Here is a 21,787-nt window from a genome sequence, read left to right as displayed (position 1 = left end):
GCTGTAAAAAATGATGCTTGTTATTTGATCTATTTTGCAACCGAACAATTTTAATATTCTGCCGGAGCGCGTAACACGCGCGTTGCCTTCTTAATACCAACAACCTATAAATACTTGAGACAGTCTTATATCGTCAAATTTGTAAACATTTATAGGTCGTTTAACAATAGTGTGTAAATTTGCACATTTCTACCACTGTGGCAATCATGGCTCCAATTGCGTATTCTCCAATTTATTACTGTGTTGGTTTACTCCCACTCTCTTTTTCTCACAAGCGAGATATTGTTCATTGATCAATTACCGGCAGAAGCGGTGCAGCATTGCCAAAGCGAAACAACACTGCCCCATCCGTAGTAAGTTGAGTTGCACTCAAGCGCCATCAATCAAGCAACGACTAGCGCCAAACACCAAATAACAAATACCGACAACGCGCAAGCCAGTCAAACCCAGCGCATGTGAATGCGAGTGGGTAATATTTGTATATTGGTGCGGTATGTACGTGAGTATAGATGTGTAGTACATGCACGTTTGTACGACAATATTGCAGGTTTTTAAGTTCGATCGGTTTTGAGGCGCAATCGATGTAAGTGCGCCATCAGTGACGGTACTTGACGGCGGTTCGAAGCAACGTCAATTCGAATTGTGTTTCTATTCTGTTATTGCTATTGTATTTCGTTCTGATGTGTAAGGTTCGATGCGTTTAACCACTTAACATCCCAATCCGTCTGAAAGTGTTGGTTTTAATTTTTATTTATTTCGATACAAATCGGCTACTTGATCAGCGTAAAGATCCTTCACTGATTTAGTTATTAGAGTATTGTGTTGAATCCGCGAAATATCGTGTAACTACTATAGCGTTGCTTCAACGGATAACCAATTTTGGAACGAATTTGTAACACTCGTGATGAATGCGATGCACCCGCGTACTTGGAGCTGGGAATAAGTTTTAACAATAGCTTTTAGTAGGTGTGCGCACAATGAACATACGTACATTTGTATCTACTTATACATAAACCTATAAACTTTGCTGCATAGATTTTTTTGGACTTTTTGGGTATGTTTGTCAACGGTGTAGGCGATACGGATGGTTAAACAATTGACGTTATTTGACTTATTATTTTTACTATTTGAGTGCGCGTTTTAACAAATATACTTACATACCTAAATATGCACATACAAATGTATGTATATAACCCATAATGAAAAACTTTGTGCTTCGTTGCACAGAAGCGAGATAGAAATGAAAACAACAAACAACGTAGTATTTTCGCTCCGCAACTCAATTAGAGGCAATTTCGTATCGAATCGATTGAAAGCAAAAGCAAAGATTGAAAGCAAAACAACGGCATTAGCAGCAGCAGCTAATAAAAATACATATTGTATAAATACATACGTATATGTATATATATATACTATATATGTACGGATGCATATACATAAATATGTTACCGATGACTCCGCTTTAAGTGGATATCGATGATGATTGAGATAACAATAAGAGCAATGTTGTTGTCGTTGAAGCTGCTTCTTTCTGTTTAGTCGTCTAGCTATTTAATCAAGTCGCGACGTATGTATGTATGTACGATGATTCTAATGTTTATTCGGAACCTTTCGAAGCTGCATCTAGTTTTCACCACGCTTTTGAAAGATTTATTCGCGTTCACCAGCGTTAATTTCGCATTCGGTTAACAGGTTGTGGTGTTTGCTTTATTCAAATTGTGGGCATTTGAAAATAAAAGCAAAAAAGGAACCGCAAAAAATAACTAAAGTGTACTGAATTGATCTGAACAATATGGAAATTCAAGTGACACTTTAAATGCACATGAAATGAGCACACCGATGTGATGGCCCTGGTGCCCAACGCACTTTCCACGACATACCGATTGTTTTGCGCTCACCTATAAATGTACTTGCCTTTTGCCTACACGACTAGGTGCCTTTGTGCTTCGTTTGTTAGCGTTCTGAAAGCGATTTGGAATGCAAATTACACCTTTTCTCGATGCATATGTAGATTTATATATTCAAAGCACGAACAAATGCAAAACGAATTTATTTATACTTATGTATGGACGTATGTACATGCCATGTACACACATGTATGATATATGCATCGTAGGCACATACGCTACGGAGAAGACAAGTAAAAATTACAAACAAAAAATACAAAAACTTTCAGATTCCACATTCCACATTCCACTAAATAAACACTTTGCACGCTTTGCACACTTTGCGACCTCGACGAAGAGTCAACAGTCAATCACTTAATTTGCCTCCAAGACAAAGTTTATTCAGTTCAATTGTTCGCCCGAATCATCAATTCCTAATGTAACTCGTTTGAAATCCTCTCTCCGTCGCTCTTACTTTTTATTAAAAAAAAATTATAATGTACTACAACAAAACATCCGTTGAAGTCAAAAACATCATCATTTTTATCGGCAACTAATTGCACTTCTATTCAAGCGATACCCAACAACAGCAATGAATAAAATAAACAATAACCGCCAAAACGCAAAACAGATCTACCCGTTTTAAACGTATTTTTTTGCTCTTTCTTTGTTTTGCATTTTTACGACGACACGAGAGACAAGGCAGGCAATGAAACCAGTTTGCAACGCGATCAGCTGTTTCTGTTTTTGTTTTGATTCGTGGCTTTGTGGAATTTCGCATCGAACAGCACAGTATCGCCAACTACAATAACATGCTATATACTAGTTTTTATAAAGGCTACTCGTGCGTGCCAATTTTCCTACTACTCTTGTTGTCATTGCAGTTGCTACCATTCCAGCCAGCTGCAGATGCAGTTCGTTTGCTCTTGTACTTCCTAATCAAAGTGCATTCTGCAGAGATGTAAAAAACGACAAACAATCATAAAAATGAAAGAAAAAACTATTTGTAAATCTATCCACACACAGGGGCAATTATACAGTAGCAACAATCGCCGACAATTAAATCCTGATGAAATCAATCATATGGCGGAATTTTTTAAATTTATAATGTATGTTTGCACATATAAAGATATACAGAAAAAAAGCTTGCAATCTCAGGAGCGGGAGTATAACGTTTAATTTTCAACAATGACTACAGCGCAAAGATTATCTCTTAAGGAGCTTAATTAATTATTTTTGCAGGCCTCTTAGATATTCATAATTTCGAAAGTTTTTTAAATTGTTTAACAAATCTTATTTGAACCCGAAAAAATTATAAATTGAAAAATATCTGGAGTAAAACGTATTAAATTGTATCTTAATGTGACTGCATAAATAACCGGTACAACAACCAAAATGTGATTCACTAATAAATGGTCCAAATCTAATTAATTTTAAGGTCAAACTTACAAGCAGAATATGAGTTTAGAATTGCCTCTCTTTGATTAATCATTTGGATTTCTGTTTGTGTGCTACACTACATAACCCCGATGCCATTAATTATTAATACAAATTTGTAAATTTTCGTCCTTGTGGGAAAACTTTTTCTCTTTCGCCACTTTCACCGATATCGAATTGGTATTCGTAGTTTTGCACTACTAAGTATTACAATTCACGTTCCTTATTCAGCCACCAGAGGTCTTATCCTAATTCCTATTCTAATGTCATATGTTATGTCCACGAAACAACGAAGTCACAAAGTCTTGAAATTTCAAGGAAATCAATAGGGAACGGCCGCCGTAGCTGAACGGGTTGGTGCGTGAGTACCATTCGGGCACTGGAACACGAATTCGGCAGACAATACTAAGCCTCCGAGTTTATTTCTGACATGAAAAAGATCCTCATAAAAAACCATCTGCCGTTCGCGAGCGGTGTAAAACTTTAGGTCCATTTGTGGAACAACAACAAGACGCATGCAACAAATAGGAGTGTAACTCTCCAACAAGGGTGTATGTATACATATATACTAGGGCGGGTCGATTTAAAAATTGCTCATTGCTCTGTGAAAATCGTATTTTAGGGATCAAAATAAGAAACTTTGCCGAAGGAACCATACCTCTAAAACGAATTCTGATGTCCCCCAATTTCAAAATATCACAATTTTTGGCCTTTACATGAAAAAATCAGCTAAATGGCTATGTTTTTTCTTTATTTTTACTTATTTATAAATAATAATATTTATTTATAATAATATCTATTTTTTCTCTTAAGAAATTTATTTAGTCAGAACATATGTAAATGAAAAAATTAATTTAAGTGAGTTATAGAAAAGAAACTAAAAAGATCGACCTAATATAAATTGGTGGACATCAGAATTCGTTTTAGAGGTATGGTTCCTTCGGCAAAGTTTCTTATTTTGATCCCTAGAATATGATTTTCACAGAGCAATGAGCGATTTTTTTACCTCCCTACAAAATACACTAAAAGTTCAATCCAAACTGGGGGACATCAGAATTCGTTTTAGAGGCATGATTCCTTCGGCAAAGTTTCCTATTTTGATCCCTAGAATATGATTTTCACAGAGCAATGGGCGATTTTTTTGCCTCCCCACAAATGGACTCGGCCTAATATATACATATACATATATAGGTAAAATGCAAAACAAAAATCCTGTGTTTTAATAAATCGAAGCATAATACGATTTCTCTATATATCTCGACTCCAGCGCCACTTAGTGCGAGCAAACAAAATTAGCTTAATTTTTTTCAACTACGCTCCTTTTTTGATAATGAATTTAAATTCTGAATACTTACTTACTTACAATTTTAAGCTGTCTTCGCACCTTAGGTGCGCCTTATGAAAAGTTTTATGAAGTGAAGAATTAGGACTATTGCAAGCTTATACGATACAACTCGATTAACAGAGGTCATATAATCCCAGCTCTGTTTTTCCGCTTCAATCTAATTACTTGCAGCTTTCATAGTTTTCTAGCTCCTATTCCACTATTCGATAAGAAATTTAGTTGCAATGCTGCAAAGCGGGAAGTCAAACCACAAATTACGCACAGAAGCGAATTACACGAACAACAACTGCATTAAAATTGGTGCTTCATGTGTACGCTTGTTGCACGCCACAACAGTTTATGCGTTGCTAAGTGGCATAGTAATTTTACTTCACTTCACTCAACAAAACACATTTTTTCTAATGAATGCGGGCAAAATTTCCAGCAAAACAAAATTAAAAAGTATATTTCATTAAAAATCTAATTAAAGCAAACCATATGCCTTGTACACGAGGTATGTACATCAGATTAAAAACGAATTTCAACTAGTGGTCATAAGCGAAGGCAACATGCCCTGCAAAAACGTAAAATGTGAGTTTAGTAGTTCAGTAGTGGATAGAAAATGCGAGGCGGTGAAATGGGGTCGCAACGAGGAATATTCAATCCCATTCCTGTTGTTGCGCATTGGTTAGCGTAAAACCGGCGAACATTTATTATGATTGCTGACGTAGTTGCGATGGTCGACGCTGCTTTCGTTGCTACTTGACTACATAAGGCATGCACACATTTCGATAATTGAAAATAATAATTAAAATTCTGATTGAGCACTTGTGACCATGTCGCTTCAGTCCGCATTAGTCCTCAGTGCTCAACAATGCTAAACGCTTTGCGCATGCTCTTTCAACGAAGCAACAAATCGCAGCTTCAATAAACCCAATTGAGTTGTTGTCGGACGTATTTAAAAATATATATCTACAAGTGTATTAAATCTATGTACCCTGTAGAGAAATCCAGCGATTACAAAATAGTGCTGAGGTAGTAGCAAATGGCTGATTAAAGTTTGTTGGGTAGGATGTGGGTACACCAATTGTTTATGGTTTATTCGAATAGATTTATCATTTAATAACACGGACTTTTAGAGAGAGCAGGGCTTAGAAACGATCTGAGTCGATTTTCTACACCATTTCCGGCTGGATTTTATAAAAGATTATTAAAAAGAGGCAATTCGAGTTTAGACTAGTCAATTGAATTTTAGAAAGCATATTTTGATTTTGAACACTCAAATAATTTATTTGTTTTTTGCGCCTCATTTATATTATTGTGTTGTGTATATATATACATATATAATAAAAAGTACATATGTATTTGTAACGTGATGCTCAAAATCAATCAACATAAAGTCTGTATAGTGTATTAATCATTAAAAAATAAAAAAGACTCTTCGAAAATTTAATTGAGCCTTTCTATTACCCAATCGACGATTTCTAAAATCCAACATACAATTCTAACACTCAATTGACCCTAGTGTAGATCAATTCCATTACGTTTTTTAGGCCGAACATATTTCTTAATTAATTTTGCTAAGATGGCTTAGAAAAAAATTTTCTGATTAAAAAATCTGAGCACTCTAAAGTAAAATTTCCTGAATGCAAATATTATTAAATAAAAAAAAATATTTAGTATTATGTTTTATAGCGGCTTAATTTTTTTGGACCCAATGAGTTCTATGAGTTTTTGGGCACATGTTAACACCCATTACCATATCCGCGAAATCATTTCTTCGACATTTGTTTGTAATTGTCTGCTCTTTTAATTGAAAATATAATTTTTTTTGACTGGAGGAAATTTTGTTATTATGAAATATTTCTACTACTTTTATTTAGTTTAGCATATTTGTATTTGAACATATGTATGAATGTTTATATTTTTGGCTGAGAAAATTTTTTTTTATTGTATAAGGAAAGCCAGAGGAGTAATATTAATTTAAAAAAATTCCACTAATTTCAGAATAGATAATAAATAAATATGTATGTCAATTGGCGCGTACACTTCTGTTAGGTGTTTGGTCGAACTCCTCCTCCTATTTGTGGTGTGCGTTTTCATATGGTTTTCATATGGAGAGGCCTACAGTTTTAAGCCGTCTCCGAACTGCAAATGTTTTTTATGTGGAGCTTTTTCATGGCTTTCTCATGTGCGCAAACATATTATATTTCGGTCGATGTAACCTAACCCCAAAAAGGAAGAAGCCGAAGGGCTTGTATGTAAAATAATTGAAAGTAAACTCAGTACATAAAGATTTGCTATTACTATATATAAGGACAAGATTATAATAAATATTTTTTTCGACGCTGCCACAATGCTGTTGCTCTGGTCATTAGTGGGCCAATTCGAATTTCGCACGCATAGAAATTTATTGGAATAGTTCAGCTTTTCCCAGCAGGGATCATTCATAAGCATGTATGTATGTTCTTATGAATGTTAGCTGATTGTGTGTTTGGCTCCCTTTCTAAATTCTCCGTATCCCTAATAAATTCGGTTAAGTCAAAACTAACGCTATTGTGACTGGTGCCCGATGTGCTCGAAATATTTGTATGCAAGTTTCAGTCGGTCTACCCAGTATGGCTATTTTTAAATTGATTTTTCGGATTCATCAAAATTTGGCAGGAGCTGGGATATCTACATATGTAGCTATACTTGGAAATTTTCAATTTAGGAGCCTTTGTTTTGAATCTCAGCCGTAGCTGCCTTTTGCATTGTAATCAAAGGAATATTTGTGGGCGTAAATAAATTTTGAACATGTACAAGTATACTTGAAATACGGGCCTTATGGGAGAATATGAGTATGTACATGTATGTCAGTAGGTACATACACACAATTCTTGTTTTCACTTCATTTATTAATCAAAAAATATGCAAACAGATTATTTGATAAATATAACAACGGTATATTTGAGTGCAAATAATTTAGGACTGACTGTGGTGTTTCTTTGTGGTACCCTGTCAGAGATACTATAATATAATATGAATTTTACACAAGCTTTCCATATGGGAAACCCAAGCAAGACCAGCGATTATTTGTTTACTTCGCTTCAATTTGTTTAAATGCGTCTTTCTTCTTCAAGATATAAAAGCGGAGTAAGTAAAACGTTTATTCAATATTGTGCATATATAGGTAAATAAGAAAAGCTTAACAAAAAAGAATTTATAATAACTAGAATACACGTTGACTATTTAAGAGTTGCCATCTCAACACTCCTCCTCAACGTGGATACTGTTTTACAAAAATTATTCAAAATTCATTAATTTCATGAAATTATAATGTTTGTTCCTGGCTAAATTCTTCGTTAAAATATCAGCCAGCATTTCGTCTGTAGGACAATATCTCAGCTCAACTTCCTTCCTCTGTACGGCTTCGCGAATGTGATGGAATTTGATGTCAATATGTTTGCTACGTTTATGATAAACAGGATTTTGCGCCAATTTCATAGCGCCTTGGTTATCGATATACAGCTCTACAGGCTCGTTTTGACCAATTCCAAGTTCAACCAACAATCGCCTCATATATATAGCCTCTTTTGTTGCATCTGATGCAGCCATATATTCTGCCTCTGTGCTGCTGAGTGCAACCGTATGTTGCTTTCTCGACTCCCAAGATATTGGACAATCGCCGTAGAAAAACATGAACCCAGTATACGACTTCCGGTCCAACACATCACCTCCCCAGTCAGCATCCACAAACCCTTTTATGGACTGCTCGCCTGCACGGAATTTCATTTTCATTTCTACAGTGCCAGCCAAATACTTAAGAATATGTTTCAGTTTGCAAAAATGCTCTACATGAGGGTTACAATTACGCTGCGCCATTTTTGACACTGAATGCAGTATATCAGGACGCGTTGTAATGGCCAGATACATAAGAGCACCAATAAGGGGCTGATAATCCGTTTGATTTGCCTTCTCGCAATCATCTGCACAATCGACTTGATATCCCTTCTCTAATGGAACCGATACAGCTTTACAATTTTTCATACCATACTGTGACAACATTTCACGTATGTACTGTGCTTGACAAATAGTCATCTCGCCTGTTTCTCCATCGCGACTAAACTCAATTCCCAAAAAGTTTTGTAACATACCTTTATCGCTTACCTCGAATAGTTCTGCCAGTTGTAGTTTTATTTTAATCACCACTGCCTTGTCTCTGCATCCTATGATCAGGTCATCAACATACACCAGCACCAACGTAAGCTGCTCGTTGAAATTTGCCTTGTATAAGCAGGGCTCATTTTCGCATGCAGTAAAACCAATGCGCGTTAACACACCATCAAGCTTGCTATTCCACTCTTTGCCACTTTGCTTTAACCCATATATGGCCTTATGGAGTTTCAAAACTTTCTGCGATGACTCGCCCTCGACGAAATGTTGCGGTTGCTGCATGTAGATCGTGTCTTGAAGCTCACTGTTTAAATATGCTGAATTCACATCTATTTGATGAAGATGCATTTCATGTTGCACTGCTAATGCCAACATAAGTCGAATAGTAGAATATCTTGCAACCGGTGAGAATACTTCTTTGTAATCAATTCCATAACGCTGATTACAACCTTTCGCCACAAGACGTGCTTTGTAGCGCACAATCTTGCCGTGTTCGTCTTTCTTTAATGCAAACACCCATTTGCATGGAATGGCTGTGCCATCAGCTGGCAAATCTGTCACTGACCAGGTATTGTTTTTCTTAAGGGCGAAATATTCGTCTTCCATTGCTTTTTCCCATTTTCTACTATTTTTAGAAGTTAGCGCTTCTTCAATGGTTTGCGGTACCCCTTCTCCTACCATGCTGTATAATTCGTTGAATTGATCTTTCGGTCTGCTTACCTTGCACGTGCGCGGAAGTTTGGGTCTGCCTTGTTCGATTTTCACTTCCCTCTCTGCTTGCTCTTCGCTCATCTGATGCGCGCTTGAATCGCTATCGATGTCACTGTTTGGTGTATCATAAGCATCTTCATGCTTACTTTGCTGCAAAGTGTCTATCTCTTTCTCCCAATTGAGTAGCACTAAATCTACCCCTTCTTCAGGGTTGTCGCCATCAAAACATTTATTAAAAGCAGTTTCGTCAAACAAAACGTCTCGGTGCTCAATAACTTTATGACTCTTTTTATCATATAAGCGATAAGCTTTTGCTGTTGTTGAGTAACCAACCATAATGTACTGCCTACCTTTGGCCTCGAATTTGGACTTCTTATGTGACTTGTCTAATGCAACTGCAATAGAACCAAACGTGCGAAAGTGCTTTACAGTGGGCTTTTTGTTCCACCACACTTCGTACGGAGTTTTGTCTCCCAGCTTATTTGATGTGCATCTATTCCTGATATATGCTGCCGTATTTATAGCTTCAGCCCACAAACATTGAATAACACCAGCATGCACCATCATCGATCGCGCCATCTCGACCAGTGTGCGATTTGCGCGTTCCGCCACTCCATTTTGCTGCGGAGTATATGCCACTGTCAACTGCCTTGTTATACCGTATGTTTGAAGATATGCGTCGAATTCTGCATTGACGTACTCGCGACCGTTGTCAGACCTGATCGCCTTGATTTTATGTCCAGTTTGAAGTTCCACTTGTGCTTTAAATATCTTGAAATATTTAAAAACTTCATTCTTTGCTTTCATGAAGTACACAAAAATACGTCGTGATAAGTCATCAATGAAGGTAACGAAATATTTTGAGCCACCTACTGAATTAGTTCGGAAGGGTCCACACACATCTGAGTGTACAAGTTGTAGCAAATCCTTTGTTTTTGTACTAGACTCATCAGGAAACGGTAGTACATGAATTTTGCTTAGCATGCAAGTTCTGCACTTTCCTGTATCGCCACGACTGTTTACTTGCATATCGCGCACTATATTTCGACGACTTAGCTCCCGCAAACTTTTGAAGTTTAGGTGTCCCATTCGGTTATGCCATGCTGTGTCACTATTGCATGCTGCAAATGCTTTTTCTGCGCTATTTCTTAACACAAAAAGGCTCTCTTTTCTATCGGCTTGTAAAAGTACTTCGCCTGATCTGTCGTTTATTGTGGCTTTGCTCGAGTCGAATATCACTGTATACCCTTTCTCTACAGCTTTGCTTACAGAAATAAAATTTGCTTGCAGTTCTGGTGAATACAACACATCTTTCATTTCGATTCCACGAGGAATCACAATATCTCCTTTGCCTATTGCTTTTATATAGTTGTCTCCAGCAAGTGCAATCTGCTCGTCGTGTTTATCCAAACGCGTGAACATGCGGCGGTCGTTACACATATGTGATGTCGCGCCACTGTCGATATACCATGCTGTCTCTTTCCAACTTTTGACTTCAGCAGCACTCAGCATCGCTAGTCCTTTGTTCTTACTGTTCTGTTTCTTCTCACACTGATTTGCATAATGCCCCTTCTCACCACAAACGAAGCAATTTCCTTTGAATTCTTTTCGCTCCTTTTTGAAGTTGTTGCCGAACTTTTTCTTTTTCACGTTTTTCGCTGTAAACGCATGCTCACCTGTTGCTACTTCGCTCTCGTTGTTCTCATTTCTCCTTTTGCCTTCTTCCAGAACTTTCTGCTTCAAAATGGTGAAATTGGGTAGGGAGTCCCTTGTTTCAATAGCCACCACGAAGTTCTCGAATTCTTTGGGCAAACTGGATAAAAGCATAATGGAAAGCAACTCCTCCTGAATTTCTATACCCGTTTCAGCCAGCTTTTCTGAAATTTCTGTGAAATCATTAATATGTTGCACCACATTGCCATCTTGCGCCATGGTCAAATTCAGCAGTCTCTTGTAAAGCGAAACCTTTTGCAACGGCCCTTTCGGATGATGCACCTCCTGCAGTTTCACCCACGCATCTCTAGAAGATTTGCACTTCTTTACATGTGCCAATTGCGGCGACTTAACACATAAAAAAATTGTTGCTAGCGCTTTTTCATCGTCGGCTTCAAACTTCAATTTGTCCTCTGCATTCTCATGGGTCAACTTCCCAGACACCATCTTCCAGTAGCCTCCATGGATGAGCACACTCCTCATCTGCACTTCCCAGGAATCATAGTTTCTGTCATCTAATTTGTCGATTTGAAGACTAGGTACACTCATCTTGAGTCCTTACCTCACAAAAATTTTTTTTCTTCAAAAGCGCAAAATCGAAAGGCCCTGGGCCCATAACCTGTTTAAATGCGTCTTTCTTCTTCAAGATATAAAAGCGGAGTAAGTAAAACGTTTATTCAATATTGTGCATATATAGGTAAATAAGAAAAGCTTAACAAAAAAGAATTTATAATAACTAGAATACACGTTGACTATTTAAGAGTTGCCATCTCAACACAATTAATATCACTTCACTTTACTTCCGTACTGCGTTTGTCCTCTCCTATATACAAACATTAAAGGTCAAATCAACTAACCTTTAGCTATATCGCACCGCATCCATAAAAACTTCTATTTCAACAAATGTTTTTGCACATCACTGAGTGCATGCAATTTACTTATTACTATTGACATGCTTACTTAAATTCATACATACTCGAATGCACGACTGGCCGCCCTGAGTGAAAAGCTCAGTTATTGAGGCCAGTTCTCTACTCACCATACTCGATAAACAAAAATGCAACAGCGTGAAAATATTGGTGAATAACAGATGGCGCAAAGTTAATCATCCAATTTTATTTTTAAATACATTTTCTATTAAAAAACCAATGATTTTGTATCTTTATTTCGACCTTTACGCGCTGCATTGTTTGCCTGTGCGTATACTGTAGCTGTCTGGTAACAGGTGTCAAATATGATTCACATACGACCTCATTCGCAAAAGTTATACATTTTCTGATAGGATGATTAATTTTGCTCCACCTTCTATAAATCCGATCATTTTTAAATAAGATCACAACTTGGTGGCTCTTTTGTGAAAACTAGATAAAATATACATTTACGCGAATGGTCCCGTACCTGTTCAGAAACAGTAACTTTTTCTACATGTCACGAGTATATTTGCATCTGCCCTTTAGCCCGGTTTGAGTGCAATATTTTGAAAAAATAATTCACAACACTTTGAATGTACTAAGATAAGAACCCGAAAAAGTGATACAGGGCATAATAAATGCAACATTAACTGGAGAAAGGAAAACGCAAACGATAGCAAGAGTAAATTCCAAACTTCAATCCAGTTTTTTTTCAACATTTGATTTCATAGATTATGACACTCTTTCGCCAACATATGCGAATGGTGTAAGGAAAACTGTGCTCTATTTAGATGTGTACTTAGAAATAATTACGGAAAATAGTGTCAGATGTTTCCATACACTATATGTATGTATGTGTGTATGTACTCATACATATAAAATAGCGACAAGTGATTTTTTACAGCCAAAATCGCTCACGTGACCATCGCCATTGTAAATTAAGTATTTGTTTAGCTATTACTTTGGGTATAAATTTATGCAGTTCTGAACTCACCTGACTTCAATTACATCACACGATATACTTCTCAAAGCAAATATAATATTAAAATGAAAATAAAAACTATGTGCATGTGCCTAAAAAGCTACTCTGAGGTACGAGAGTTGAGGCAAGAAAGAAACGCGAGGGAACGTTATCTACTACGACTTACAGCTACAAGGTTATAGATAGGATTTCATCCAAAAGTGGAGTGAAGGCCTAAATTAGCAGGTTTATACACCAATAGTGAATGGTGGACTTTATCAAAAGACTTGAAGAAATCCATATACACAGTATGTACCTGAACAGAATTATGAGAAAACTACAAGAATAGCGACAATTGGTATACCAGACACAAGTATCAAAACAATCTATTATATGAACCCCGCCCAAACGCGAATCCCAGTCCGACAGAGAAACTATTTAAATCATTCATTGTCGCAAAATTACAATAGTAAAAAGCAAATAATGGTTTTGAAAAACATTATAGAATCTATCAGCATTTACCAAGAAAATTGAATTAGGTATCTACAAGTTTGGTAAAAGGCGGTGATTCTTTAGTTTTGAAACTGTTTCTGTTACGAGTATATAGAAAATTGTGAAAGTGAATCTACATGTAATATCTTCCCATCCTTGTCCCAGAACATTTAAGCGTAAATTTCTGGAAATTTTAGAAATACTTCCACTAACCTATTTAGCAACTTGGCTCTAAAGACTAGAGAAAAATACAGTATGCACCTGAGTAGCGCAAAAAAATGTTGTTTGTATGCACAAAAGTGGTTGTTGATTCATTTCTCGTTTAGGATTATGATTTATTCCTCGTCTCTTTTGACTATAGGTATGAGAGATAGCGGCGGCGGTTTTTTCTGTCCCGCCTCGATTGGGTTATAGCGTTATGCGTGATGGGTATGATACCAGTTAATGCGCGGCTTGTGCCGAAAGCGACACATATCGTGTTTTAGCCTCGAAGATATTTGGTATTTGGCCAAAATATTATCGATGGAGTCATTATCGATGTAGAGAGATAAAAACCCGAAAAACCTTAAAAAGCCCTAGGGAAGGGCTGAATAAAATTAATACAAGAAAAGAAAACGCTAATCGATGGCAACAGTAAATTCAAAATTTGAATGGCTTTGAGAATATTACAATACTAGTACATTACCACATTACACTGTGGTATCAGAATAATGCTTCTCAGAAGAGTCTCAATAAGCCAACCGAACTCAACAACCCACTGGAAATTCTATCCGAATTCAAGGTTTTCTCAGCTGTTTTCTCTCATTACCATTATGTGGCCCACTCCGAGTTTTTTCCGGCTGCCCAAAGAGTAAATAAAGAATTTTTTTGATGTGAGCATACTGAAGAGGTTTAGATCTCCCTCAACCGTCACGAGGGCCGGACTGTGGAAAAACAACTCGTGGTTTCTTCATCACGAGAAGGCTGTTCCCAAAACTCAAGCTAGCACTTCGCAAAAAGCATTTGCGGGCTTAAAGCATTAAGCAAAATTCGGAGAAGCTGAAGACGATTCAAAATCAACTTTTTAGGAATGTTTTGAAGGTTAGAAAAATCAAGAAATTAATTTTATCTTCCATATCCAGCTCGTGCCATTAATATTATTAATTACTAGAATCATAAGTAATCGGTTATTCCTCTGAAGTTTCCCAATTTTTTCAGTCCCATTTTTACTTTCCTGGTCGAAAAATGTTGCTGGAAAAACCCAAATTCCCCCTTAAAGATGGGTTTCGTGTTTTCAAATAAAAACTCGTAGATCACTTTTCAGAAAAATGGCCCTTTGGCGATACCAGTGACTACAATAACATTTCGAAAGAAGTTATAGAATACTAAACCCATCAGAAACAAAAAGCGTTTGGAAAATAGTGATCATTTACATTTATTTTATATAATAAAAGCGAACGACAAGCAGCAAGCAATATGTTTGGCGAGACAATACGCGAGTAATTCGTATTCGAACGATGTATGGATGGATGAGCTGATGTTTATATGCATAGGCGCATGTATGTACACACATATGTACGTAGGTTTAGCTGGCATGGGCTAGGCCTGCAAAACGTCACGCCAGTTTGTCATTCGCCAGCGTTTAAAGCGAGGCAAGCCAAGTGCTTCAGCAGGAACGAAATCACCGGCATTTCTCCGCTGCCACCACTAACGTCAACAACGTCAACGGCAATAATACGACTCGCACCGACACCGGCACCGGCACCAGTACCAGTACCAGCAACCGAAAACCGTCGCAGTAGTGAAACTACATTGTGCAGTAAATATTGTATTGTATTTATGAAAACATACCGGACGAGTACTTAGTACATACATACATACATATGTATATAGTACGTACGTGCTAACTTATATGTACATAAGTATGTGCATATGTATTGTATATACATATGTACAACCGAAGGTGTATTTATGGCGGTGCTAAAAAATGTGTCATATCCATTAGATACAATACGAAATTTGCGAGTATCTGTTAGTTATCGTATATTACCTGTTGCTCACAATTCAACGCTAGACGCTAGAGCTTTAAGCGCGCAATCAGAATGGCGGAATAGTTTATAACGTTTAAGAGTGCTGCTGATAATAACTACTTTACAACTCGCCCAGCGCCGATACTTTAGTGCTCTCAGGTATCGTACGTATTTGCCAAAATAATTTACAAGTACAAACGCTCAAAGCAAAACGCGGCAACGGCAAATCAAAATGAAAAACATATAGTACGGGATTAAGAGTTAAAATAATTTTAAATTCAAATATACAAAACTTATTCTTATGCTTGCGTATACTCAAACTTGTGTGCGTACAACAGTACTTAAATGTGATTAAATGCTTATTTACATATGTACATACATGTGAAAGAGTGTTCTGCATGTGCCAGTGCTTGTGTTAAATAGTGTATCGTGGCAAGAGTTTGTGTATTTTAGAAGCGTCTTACTTTGTGCTTTGTGGCATTTCAACGCTGCCTTTGCTTACTGCGCAAACACATTTATGCACATACCATGCATATATCTATGTACATATACATACATCTATACCTACATTTTATATACTCGTACATTCGTATGTACCAAGTTGCACGCACGTAACGAGCTCATTAAATATTTGTCATTATTCTAGTGACACTAAGTGATTTTCGCTCTTCACTCTGGCGTACGGTTGGTTGTAAATACTAGACGAGAGTGGTGTGATAAACTACGTGGAAATTCATACGTGCGCACATATACGTGTGTACATACGCACATCTATGCATACTCGTACATATAAAGCAGCTACTCATGCGGTTTGACTTTGCCTTATTTTATTTTTTGCTCCGTGTTTGGTTGGAGAATAAACCTAAATGTGGTTTCAAATGAAATTGTCGACAAAGCGAAAATTTGATTTATTGAATAAAAAAAGGTTTATTTTATTAAGTCTGGCAACTTGTTGAAAACAGGCCGCCGCTTCACATTTCGCGGCAGGCAAACTTTGGAAAATGAGCCAAGTAAAATGATGCTAGGAATTGTTGTATTTGTTATGCTTGCACATCGATATGTATGGAGCTTATTTCCTTAGGCACATATCTATGTATGTATATATCTACGTATGTATATAATTTCATATATGTTTGTATACAAACAATTGTTAGGAAAAACTGAGACTTTAGGGAAATATACAGCGCCATTGTTTTCTCAGTTTATTAAGTTTTCGCTCACCTTGAATTTTTCTCGGCATCGAATGTTGCATTACAGAGTTGCGTTTTCTTGCATACACTTATGCATTCGTGCATTACTGTTTACTATGCATATGCGCATATGTAGGTACATATTTACAATATTCATATGTGTCGCAAAATATTTTTGTGCTGACATGCAAATCTCTCTATGTACTATGTTTCTTCACATTATCTTTAAAGGTCAGCATTTCAATTTTAGAATTATATGCCCCTAAAAGTTTATGGATCATCTTTACCAATAATAGAAAAAAAACAATGAAATAATAGTTAAAAAAACAAGTAAGAAAGTGCTGAATTCGGTCCTCAACAAACTGTAAGTACTGTTTTTTAGGGATGACTGTTTTTTTGGAATCCAAAATCTCATAGACAATGCAAGTTAAGTTTGAAAAATCAGACTGATGGATTGAAATTTAGTCTTAGAATATAAAAAGTGGTCGAATAAAAATGATCTCAATAATGTTTACCCTGCTTTATTAAGTTTTTATAGGCGCATTTACTCACAAGTAGACGTTGGTCGCATTTTGTGTTTTAGATTCTTCAAATTTGAGTAATTTTGCTTCATTTATAACAGAGATATCACTTTGTTTTTTTTTTTTTTTGAAGATTAACGTTGCGTGGCCGTGGTTACTAACTATCAATCCGGTTTGGCTTATTTTCTTCAGCATAGATCACAGTATCAATAACATCACAGAAGCAGTGAAAAACATTTTTTTATATATAAATAAATAAGAAAAAGTTAATGCAAATCGCAGAAATCGTTTTAAAAAATAAGTTAGCTTTTGTACCGACATCCATGCCAAAAAAAAACTTATAAGACCCGGTGACAAAAATTTTTTGAAAACAGACTTCAGTATCGTATTCATTACACCTCAGACTGTCCAGGAATGGTCCAGTTTTTAATTTGCACAAATTATTGTCTTCGTTATTCTAATTTGTATCATGACAAAAAAATCAGTCTTTTTCGTATTTGTACTTTTCTTTTTTTTACTTTTAACAAACTTTTAAACAAATTATGACTTTCTGGTTTTCACCATTTTAAAGAGCCTTTCACACACTATTCGAATCAACAAAAAAGTGAAAAATGATTTTTTGACACGTAAGGTACCTTTTCATAGACCAGGTCACATATAAATTCTTCCTCGAGTCTTCGTAATCAATGTGATCATTTTGATGTATATACATATACGAGTATATATCTATATCTTTCTCAACTCCCTTGCCTTGTTACATTATTTGGACAAAATTATAACACGTTTGGACTCAATAGCGCGAGCGTAAAAAATTACGCCGTAAGTTGCACATTATTTTCATTTTTGATGTTTGTGCTTTTGAGTCAAATTTAAGTGCGATACAAATATTTTGCCATTTTAGGGATTACCTCAAGTTTTCTGATTGCCAACAGTTTGCATCCATTTTGGTTGGCTTCATCGGCATCGACAAAAGAAAAGAAAATCCTCTTTCTACTGAGGAGGGCTATGAGAGGCGAATACTAAAGGCATAGCAATAAGAACATAACATTATTCTTGATCGATTCTATATATTTTACATAAACCTTTAAAAATCGTATCTTAATAATATACATATATATGTATATTCTTAATGCCTGCTCTTTATTGGGTGCTTGGCCAAGCGCCTCTCCCAATTGTGCTGTGTTGGTGTTTTCCACGAATGGAGGCACCTACAGCTTTACGCCGACTCCTAACGGCATACATTTTTTTATTAGGGGCTTTTTCATGGCAGAAACACCCTCGCAGGTTTGCCATTACCGAGCAACGACCGCTATTAGAAAAAGCTTTTTCAATCAATTGGTGTTTCTTGCCTTGAGTTTCGGACCTATGCGAATGGTAGTCACGCGCTATCCCATCCTTTTCCTTTTCTAGTAAACTTAAACTTGTTTAATGAAAGTAGTCGCAGCTACAAATATTAAAGAAACCCATTTTTGGTTTCTGGTTCTCATTTGTAATGAATTCTTAAAAAACCCGCGAAGGTACATACTCGTGTACTTATACATATTATCAAAATTTCAATACAACCATTTGTAGGATAAAACTCGAAAATATAATACGTATTTCAATTTGCATCGGAGACTTCGAAAATCTTCAAATTTAAATATTACTCTCACAAACACATGTACATATGCATGTGGTATATTAGATGTGTTCAAAAGCAAATACATACAGGAAAGAATATATAACTACTTATAGCTAAAGTTTTGTTCTCCACAAAGCGCGGCTCAATTTTAAGCCCACTTGGAGCCAATTAAACCTTAACTGATTGGACTTAAATCCCGAATTTTACGTTTTGAATAGTAAGGAAACCAAGAAATTTCCGCGAGTTATATGCCGAAAAGTATAAAAAATTTGGGCACCCCTAATGCGCATACATGCATACATATAATATTTAAGTATATTCGGTAGACTATGCCTTACTGTTTGTTTGGCTTTGAAAACGTCGGATATTGAATTGCATTAAATTTTGCTCGAATAGAGTAAATGTTTTTTAAGTAATTAGTAAAAAATGCTGTGTTTTTTGTCACTTGTCAATTAGACAGTACATACAGCTGTATATAAGTACTAAGGTAGGGTTTGACAAAAAATACAAATTGGCAGATAAAACAAGTAATGAAGGCTGAATTCGGTCCGGAACGAACTTTATATACCTGCGCATATTTCAGTAAAATTTAATTAGGGATGGTTACTAATTCTTCGAATCAAAAAACTGGTGCTGTAGCTTGTAAGATCCGGCGGATGGACGTAAATTTAGTTTAACATATAAAAAGTGGTTTTATCCGGTCTCAGTAATGTAATATCTCGGGTGGATTTGACCTGGAGAGCAATAGGTGTAACAAGTTCTACTTTGGCTCATTATTTCTAACGAATTTTGGTAATTTTTCTTCATTTATAATAGAGATTTTGCTTTTTTTAGTTTTTTAGGAAATTACCGTTATATGGAAGGCGAGCGAGGATATTGAACTAATTCGCCCATTTAATTTCATTTATTAAGTCTATGATTACAAATCTTGCAGACTAGGGGTACAAAATGACTTAAGACGTTCGCGGACGTGAATGCTATAGCATTCATTTTTATAGTGATGCAAAATGACGTGAATGCTAAAGCATTCAAATTTTAAAGGCAAGTTTTGTTCATTTTATGTCATGTAACTTTAAGTTTTTGATATTAATATACATTTCAAAGTAATGACCAATTGATTCATTAAGTACTTTCATATAACCCTTAATATACGACGTTCTGACTACTCTTATAATAAAGGGTTTTTCAATAAGGGCGGGTAGATGTTGAAATGGAATAAAATGGCGTTTGCTGTGTGGCATGTAGCGCCGTCCTGCTGGAACCACATGTCGTCTAGGTCCATATGGTTCAATATGGGCCATAAGAAATTGGAAATTGGGTTAATGAACACTCATATTGATAATAAAGTTGTATCATTTGAACGTGCTGTTCGATCGTGTAACTTGCCATGATGATTTGGCATAAACAACTGAATAATAAACAAAAGATTTGACACATGTCACCAAAACAAAATGGCTGCCACAGGGCACCAAAATCGACCCGCGCCAATTGAAAAACCCTTTATATGTATTATCAGATTTTGGATATTACAACTAGTTTCAAAAATATTTGCCTGTCTGTTCTTGCAACTCCCTGAAATTTTTAGTGTCCGCGAACGTGTTAAATATAATATAGATATCTTTAGCAGATAAGGCTTACACATAATTTGATTCTAGCTCAGATAAAAATAGAGATCTAGGAAGTGCGAAATCAAGATCGAAACTAATAAAAATTGTATTAATTTTATTATGAGGCCTTGTAATAGTTGCATAGTTTAAATAATTTGATTTAAAAATTGTAACATGCAACGGTAAGTGGAAGCACAAGACCTTTTAGGGAATATTTAGGGTTTCTGCTCCAGGAGATCTTGGCAGGCAAGGATACCATAGACAAACGTCAGTGAGTGTATAATACGCCAATACCAAACTACCTGCGACAAAGAGTAAGATGTGTACCAAGTTTCATTGAAATATTGATGGACGGACGGACAGGCAAGGTTAAATCGATGCTTCTCATCATTCATCGTCGAAAATAATCCGTTTCTATATTTGTTAAGCAACAGTTTAAGAAAAATCATAGTTTATTTTAATCATAGTCGAATTAGTGTCTGGTTTTTAGCGTAGAACCGAGTTTCAATTTAAACTACAAGCTGGTACTAAAGTTGTATTTAGGCTAGATATTGCCTTGAGACATCAAGATATTGATATTGCTTTTTAATGGAATAAACAATGAAGTATTGTTCAGACACCCTAATCCAACAAACAATCGGCAAAGAAAAAAATTATCAAAAATCAACACGTATTTTGGGCCACTTGAAACTTGCACTTTGCGAGAAGACAAAGACAACAAAATTAAATGGAATATAGAACTGTGCACTTGAAATTTTTCTGAGCATTCTAATTAAAAAGTTTGAAATTTCAATAAACTTACTTTTAATTCTTTCAAACTTTGTACAAAATGTGAGTCCTTAAGTTATAAGGCTTTTCCTGTAGTATTAACTATATTTTTGTAAGCAAAAATTTTGTAAACAAAAAAAAAAAATAAACAAAACTTTGCATGTGCGGCGCTGTTGTTATAGTGAATTCTTTTACCGTTATTAATTTTCAAAGTTAACAGGAAAAAAAACATAAAGATTTCAATGTGAATATGATTAAATACAATATATCAACTTACATTTACTAAACCTAAGTAGTAAAGAAAATGTAAAGAAAAGAAAATAAGTCCAGTTCCAAATATTTAGTCCCAAATTAACGCGCCACTATGATTATGCCTATTGCCTATATCTCAATTTCTTTATGCTACTATGCGAACGAAATTATAATACCCTTGAGCACTGGTGCGCGGGTATAATAAAATTTGTAATATTTTGTCAATGCT

At 35.9% G+C, this 21,787-nt stretch overlaps 1 protein-coding gene across 5 annotated transcripts in view; it reads left to right on the top strand.

The window, feature by feature from the left end:
• Positions 1 to 558: 558 nt before the first annotated feature.
• Positions 559 to 21,787, top strand: part of LOC128865151 (CUGBP Elav-like family member 1) — a 117,073-nt gene continuing 95,844 nt past the window's right edge. The window contains exon 1 of one of the 5 annotated variants that reach the window (XM_054105203.1): positions 559 to 962. The gene's annotated coding sequence lies outside the window, so the exon portion shown is untranslated. Of the gene's footprint in view, positions 967 to 15,183; positions 15,759 to 21,787 lie in introns of those variants that run through there. The other 4 variants (XM_054105206.1, XM_054105209.1, XM_054105204.1 and 1 more) reach the window with 4 other exon arrangements.

Source organism: Anastrepha ludens, chromosome 5 (genome assembly GCF_028408465.1).
Source record: "Anastrepha ludens isolate Willacy chromosome 5, idAnaLude1.1, whole genome shotgun sequence".
In the NCBI taxonomy this organism is placed as follows: domain Eukaryota; kingdom Metazoa; phylum Arthropoda; class Insecta; order Diptera; family Tephritidae; genus Anastrepha; species Anastrepha ludens.
The sequence above is the reverse complement of the archived record's forward strand: the minus strand, read 5'-3'. Positions and strand labels throughout refer to the sequence as shown.